We start from the raw sequence: 8,006 nt of genomic DNA, 5'->3' as shown, positions 1-8,006 counted from the left end.
AAAACAGTAAAATTGTTATAATAATGACTTTCTATTTTAATATACTCTAAATAGAATTTATTCCTGTGATGCAAAGCTGAATTTTCAGCATCATTACTCCAGTCTTCAATGTCACATGATCCTACAGAAATCATTCTAATATGCTGATTTATTACTTTTATTATTAATGTTGTGCTACTTGTGCTATATTTTTTCATGACCTGAGATTCTTTTTTCAGGATTCTTTGATGAATGAAAGGTTAAAAAAGAACAGCATTTATTTAAAATAGAAATATTTTCAAACAATATAAGTCTTTGCTATCACTTTTTATCAATTTAACACATCCTTAGTGAATAAAAGTATTAATTCCTTTCAAAAAATAAATAAATAAATGAAAATAAAAATGTACTAAACACAAACGTTTGAATGGTAGTTTATATAGTTACAAAATATTTATATTTTAAATAAATGCTGTTCTTTTTAACTTATTATTTATTAAAGAATCCTGAGAAAAAGTATCACAGGTTCCAACAAAATAGTAAGCAGCAAAACTTTTTTTTGAAAAATTATAATAAATCAGCACATTAGAATGATTTCCGAAGGATCATGTGACACTGACGACTGGAGTAATGATGCTGAAATTTTTTTTTGATCAAATAAATGCAGCCTTGATGAACATAAGACACTGAATGGCAGTGTATATTAAAATGAATAAATAATTTCATTATAGGGAATAAAGCAGGTTTGGCAATTTAATAATTCCCAGTCTTTAAAGGGAAAAAAATCATTTGAGCTTTGACATAATTTTGACATAAAATTATGAAATTTGACCAGATTTAGCTGTAAATGTGTGATTTCTGTAAAAGAATTTTACAAAAACATTTTATCTTATGCACTTATGTAATCCCATTTTTTATTAGGCTTTATTTTAGGAAGTCAACATCAGCTTCAAAATCTAAAAAAGCTTTTGAAGGTTTATAGTATCGAAAGCCGTAATATAATAATACTCTTGCTGTTACCACTATTCCCAACATTACTACTACTAATGATAGAATAAAAGGCCTTCACTTAAATACAGTCCTAATGCCCCCAAAATGAACTAAATAATCAACATATAATATTATAAAAGCATCTAGCGTGCTCTTTAATTCCTTTTAGCGGTATTTTAAACAATTTAACCATCAAATGCGGAGCCCTTTTCATTTGGCCGGCATACTAAGAATATACAAACGCGGAGACACTTTCTCCTTTCCTTTTTCTAGAGAGCTTTTATCCTCAAGTAAGGCATAAATGACAGTCGAATGTGTCTGTGGCACAAGGCAGTAATGATTGCATGAAATTACAGAGGCCTCAGCAGGCCTCCCCCTCCCTATCTCTCAGGTAGCTGGATCAGCTCTCACCCCTGCCTTCCTTTCTCTCTCTCTCTCTCTCTCTCTCTCTCCCTTCTTGCCTCTCACAAGCTATTCAAAGGGAATGTATAACTGAATATGAGATGGAGCGGGCGTCTTTCAAGGGCCAGAGCTAATGAGACGTTTTACCTTGAAATCAGAGCAAGACAGGAGGAGACCCTGTTGAGCTGAGCTTGCATAGGGGGATCACAATTGGGTCTGGATCCTTCAACGAAAGAGAGAGAAAGGGAGAGGGTGTGATCCAATCCAGACAGGAATAATGCTCTCAAACCAGAGTGGATTATGACAGGAGCGACAAAGTGACCCCACAAAAGACGGCGGCTTGTTCGACGCCAACGTTGACCCGCTTTCTTTTGTTTGCTTTTGTCCTGGGCGACACCCGTACGTCAGACTTAAATCTGTACGGCTTGGCTTTCAGGTGAAAGCAACAATTACTCTCACTTGGAGAGGCACAAGCTGGAACGGGGTTGGACGGAGGTGATGAGAAGGAAGCGAACAGGTACTCTTGACAGTTAGCCGTGCCAGCATGGATCAGAGAGCCATGTTACATGAGGCCAGGGATGAAAGGGGACAGGAGATTTGTGTTCTGAGGGGTCCTCTTTTTAATCAGGGGCCCAACGAGATCGGCCACTAACCAGTGTCATGCTAATAAAAGAGTAGAAAAGTGTGAATGGAGGGTGCAGCTAGTTATCTACACTCTAATTAACGTGGTACCGCCAGCGAGATGCTTATTTGCGTAGCATTGAGGAGAAGGGAGGCGGGAACGCTCAAGTGTGGGGGAAGGGGAAAGAGGAGCAGCCTAAGGCCGTCCGCCTTTGTGCAGTTGTATACGTGCGTACAAAGCCGTGCATCCAATCTACATCTCGTGCATGCTAATCACCCCATGGGATAATGAAAGTCATTTTGGGTCATGGCAAATTTTGCTTCGAAAGATGATGGGAGCGTTATTTATTTGTCCTAAAATAGCACTGGGGTAATTAGCAGCAGCTACGTTGCCAAGGTGAATCGTTTTATTCGGGAAAAACATGCTTTTTCGAGGCTGTCCAAAAAAGAATTGTACAGTTCACTAAGATCTCAAGCATGGAAATGAAGGACTTCAAAATAAGCCGGCACACCTCGGCCCTCTGCAGCAGTTTTTCGACCACGTCGCCTCTTTTGAAAGACCCCGTGACCTTCGGTGTCTGGCGTAGTCCTCGTCCCTGCTTTCCCACAGACAACCCTGCAAACGAACCCGTGTCAAGAGGCTCAGCATATGGCCCCGAGCCTTTCCTATTGTCTGGAGTGGAGGGGCAGGATGGGCCGCCATTATTGTCACCATTGTAAGATTGGCAATGTGTCTGGAGGAGCAGACACACGGCAGTGTGAACTGATCCCAGCAACTGCTTGTGCCCTTTCCCACCAACCCACAATCACACATAGGCTTCACAAATGTTTCCTTGCTGGGTCATTGTTAATGTCAAGGCCCGAATTTTGGGGCAGAACTACTAAAGTCAATATGTTAACCAAGACCTTGTCAAGTACTTTGATTTGCATCCTCTGAGTCTCTGTCGAATCAAAAGTGGACAAATATATCACATTAGAAGAAGGTTAAATGGTTTGCAATCCATACAGATTGCTGACACTACCTATATGTCAAGCTATGAACATGATTATGCCAAGTTTAACTGTCAGGTGAATATATTTGTTTAGTGGTGCAGCAGAACAGATATTATCCACAGTTCTTGTGCCATCTGCTAGTGCCATCCTATAAACCACCTAAAACTACTCTGTATGTTTTCCTACTCTGTAAACTGACAGAAAAATAATGAATCGCACACCTCCGGCAGATGATGAGGTATCTAAAGCAGTTGGTTAAAACGAGTTTCTGTCATTCCTGGAGCTTGATCTAAAATTCTCATTCATCACCTTTTTAGGACAGGAAGATGCCGATGGCACAACGTATTCTTGTTTGATTTGTTGAAACTGACACTCTGTGAGTAATTTTGAACATAAAGACATTACAATTATGAAATCAATTTATTTTCCATATTAAAATCGTTTCCACTCGCACCCTTTCATCATCCTCTATGGCAAAGCCGTGTTGAACAATTTGGATATACAGTTATATTTTACATTAGATTACAAAGTATTCGACTATAAAACACTACAGCTTAAAATGTAATTTTTAATATGACTAAAAATAGCACTATACAATAAGGTTTCATTCAATAACATTAGTTAACTACATAATGAACTAACAACTAAAAATACTTCTAAAACATTTATTAATCTTAGATAATATTAATTTCAGCATTTACTAATGTATTATTAAAATAAAAACTAGTACCTGTTCATATTATTTAATGGGCCTTAGCTAAAATGAACAGTACAATAAACAGTTATATATTTATCAACTTATATTAATTAAGATTAATCTTAATCTCTTAAGATTAATCTCTTAACAAATGTATTGCATTAATTAATAGGATGTTATTGTAAAGTGCTACTTCTTAATTTTATAGGTATTTTATTAATAAATAGGCTAACACTCTAAAATATTATTAGCTTTAGCAGTGCCCAGATAATTTCTGCACCCTTTCATGTAATTTATGATTATTTCAACTGTACATATAAAATAAAGAGCTTTTACACAGTAGCAGGACATACTGAATATGTGGCCCTGGACCACAAAACCAATCATGGGTAATCCGAAAGATGAATAAGCCATTGTTGTATGGTTTGTTAGGATAGGACAATATTTGGTTGAGATACAACTATTCGAAAATCTGTAATCTGAGGGTGCAAAAAAAATAAAAATAAATAAATAAAAATATTGAGAAAATAGTCTTTAAGGTTGTCCAAATGAAGTTATTAGCGATGGTATTACTAATCAAAAATTAAGTTGACATATTTACAGTAGAAAATTTACTAAATATCTTCATGGAACATGATCTTTACTTAAGTTACTTACTTTAATATCCTAATGATTTTTGGTATAAAAGAAAAAATCAATAATTTTGACCCACAATGTATTTTTGGCTATTGCTAAAGACTGGTTTTGTAGCCCAGAGTCACATATATTGTCCTTTTGCATTATCGACACACTATTTTACTGTTTAATACTGTAAAGCTTCTTTGACACAATCTGTATTGTAAAAAGCGCTATTTTTTTTTTTTTTTTTTTCAGAGAAATTAAAAATACCTGCTGTATTTTATGTTCTCATTCTGGTTTGTATATTGTTATTGATATTTTTTTTTGTAAATGCTGTATGATACATGCACATAACACGTACATATGCATGTGCATAATTCACAATATTTGGCATGAACCCACAAAAGGCAAAAAAATGGTTGTCACAAATTTTACAAACCTAAGTTTGTGACAAGCTTTTAAATTTTTTTTTTTTTTTAAAGAAATTATCTCAATTAATTTACTTTTAATAACTACATTTAATGAGTTTAAAGCCAGGTCGGACTTACTCATATTACTAATATTAAAAACTCAAATTATTAAGATTACAAAGGTCATTTAGGTCATTCAAAGAGAATATGAGCTACGGCAAACAATGTGATATGAAATATTCTTATTGGGAAAAAAATCCTGCATTTAGAGAGAAAGCCCCACCTTACACGTACCATCTTAATTAAATTGTTGCTAGGTAACAGAGGCAATCTGTTGGTAAATGGGCAGGCTTTTGCAAAGTGAGCCGGGGCCATTCACACAATGGCGGCACTCTTTTCCGCACTTGAAATACGTCCCTTGCAAACTTACAAACTAATACCGACTAACCCTTATTTCCCCTGTCTTTCAGGCCAGCAAACAGAGGACACAATATGAGTTTCTCACCTCCAGTGGTGACTTATGGGGAGTCAGCTCCTATGGCCTTCTGGGATACTATAGACGGAAAACATGCCTCCAGCCGCTGCGCCCGGCAACTGTCTCCAGCGGCAACAATTCCCCAATGACAAATACTTTTGTATAGGATCATCGCTATGGCCACATAGTAGTCGTACAGGAGCAGGGCAGAAAAGTTGTCATGCCTGTGATTGTAGAAATAAATCTTGTGTAAAGTTTTCTTTTTTCACCTCAGAGACATTTTATGGAGCTAAACACATCCTATGTTTCTACACGCATTATTTCTCTTTTATTAACCTCTACAATTTACAGTCATTAATTGGTGAAACGAAAATAATGTGCTTCGCTATTCTTAGCTAATTACAGTTTCCTTTTTAGGCAATAATAATAGACTACTATTCCACCAAATTCATTAAATAATAATAATACAGCATACAGTACAGTATTTTCCTATTAAATCAATGCATTAGTTGCTCAACCCAGTTTTGTGTATCTATTCATTCACATTATTCACATAAAAGCTTGGCATGTTCAGACACATACAACGCAAATAATAAACAAAAGGAATTTATACACTTACAGGTATTTGTTCTGTGTTCCACTCATATGTATACACATCGAGAATCTTCAGCAATAGCGCTGGTGTGCTGGAATCTAAATGGCGGTGTCCCACGAGGGCTTCGGTTGACTGCTTGCTGACCTCTGCTGCCCTCGGACCACTAGCCACAGTTCAAACAAGAGGCACAAGGGACACATCAAGGGCAACTAAGGGCTAAAGAGGATTATAGATCAGTGGACATATGCCCGACGAAGACCACTTGACCGAAACATTGTAATAAATACTGCTTGCTTTTGCAAGCTAAGAAAGTGTGTGGGACTTTTTTAGTCTACTTTCTCTACATAGAAAATAATGCATTCGTGTGTGCTTGTTTGACTCTCTGATAATTGTATTTTAGTACAAAAAAGCAATTTTAGTGCTTTTTATTATCTACACCTTTTTTCTGAATGCAATATTAAAGTGACTGATGTTTTCATTATTGTATACTGCAATAAAATACAATTATACTATTATATTATTCTTTGACATTTATGCATATGTAAAATAAATGCAAATCAATATTACATAGACCCTCAAGATTTAAATATTAATGTTTTAAAATATGTTAGATATTTATCAGATGGTCTTGTCCTAATGTCCAGCAGCTCTTTGTACTCCCACAACACCTTTGAGATAGGATTCATATTTTTTATAATGAGATATAAACAGTTAAAACCATTTTTATGTAGATTTTCTTCTACATGACAAGCCAAACAATAAAAATAAAGCCTCTCTGGAGATCTCATTCATGTTAAGCCTGTCAGTACGTGATGCTTTCACAAGGGGGCAGTCACTTCTGTCCAAATGCTCTGTTGTAGCTCACTACCTCACCTCATTATGCAGTGTACTTAATTGCATTACCCTGGCACTACAAGCATCTTAAAATACTTTATCATATATAAACAACAACAAAAAAGACATGTTGTACCTCTCATTCCCCTTATCTTAAAACATTTAAACTAACGCATCTATGTAAATCACACAAATGTGTTTTGTTTCACAACTAACATGTTTATCCATGCATGTGAACGTACTGTTCTACAGTGCATTTGCATTATGGAAAATCAAGTAGTCTTTGAAAACAGCTCTCAGTGCAAAACCAAAGCACCCAGGTTCGTTAGCTTCCTCAAGCGTCCTTGCTTTCACTCTATTCATTTCTGGACAAAAAGAACAAGGTTAGGTCACCCATTATTACAAGTTCTCATTATTTATTTTGCTGCTCTCAACTGAGCTAACACAATAATGAAACTCTCATTATTTAGCACAGACAGCGGATCGGTCATTAAAAAGATACCTTTCGAGAAGATTCGCTCGTTCGGCCACTGGGAACGACGACCCTCAAAGGGCTGTTTTGTGGGCCTCGGATGAAATGGTTTGTGTGAATGGAGTCGTCTTAGGAAAAGAAAAGAGCCTCTTCGGCTGTTTGTTTTGGAATTTGTCTCATTGATCCAAGAGCGGCAACTACAAGAGGAGGCCCGTATCGACAATAGCACTCAGGACAACATTACTACAGCGTCACATGGACGAGAACCATTCATGGCGGGAATTCATGATTTTATTCATGATAACTCGGTTTAGTACAATAACGACACCAAATTGTGTATTTAAAATTATAACAAAACCCAAAGAAATCTGCAACTCTCGCATGTCGTCAAAATACTGCGGAAAATGAGAGTGGAAAACCCCTGACAGAACAAAACGCTAATTCCAAAATTAAGACGGAAACTCATGAGGCTTTTTTTGACAATCATTTATTAAACAAACTGAAAAGTAATAAATAAAGATAAGTACTTAAAATGCATTAGAGACCAACATATCCATTTAGGCTCATATATAGGTTTTAAAAGAGATCCCAGCTACTTCACTACTGGAATACTGTGGGGGAAAACAAGAGTGATTTGTCTTTAATATCTTAAATTAATATGGCTCAGTTATGAGCCTCATATACTGTTATTTGGCATTAGGCTAGAAATGTTTACAGACATGCTTATTGGACACATCATAAAAGAAAAGGGCTGTACTATAGTAAGATTTTAGTAGTAATTTTTAGATTAATTTTGGTCACTTGTTTTTCAAAGGTGGCGGAGAAAATCAAAATAAGATAAAGGAAAAAAACGTATAGCTGAGTGTAAGACTAAAACGGCCCTGCTGATGATTACCAAAAATTGCGAATGTTTACAGCTA

Source organism: Labeo rohita, chromosome 5 (assembly GCF_022985175.1).
Source record: "Labeo rohita strain BAU-BD-2019 chromosome 5, IGBB_LRoh.1.0, whole genome shotgun sequence".
Taxonomy (NCBI): Eukaryota; Metazoa; Chordata; class Actinopteri; order Cypriniformes; family Cyprinidae; genus Labeo; species Labeo rohita.
This window is presented reverse-complemented; position numbering follows the sequence as displayed.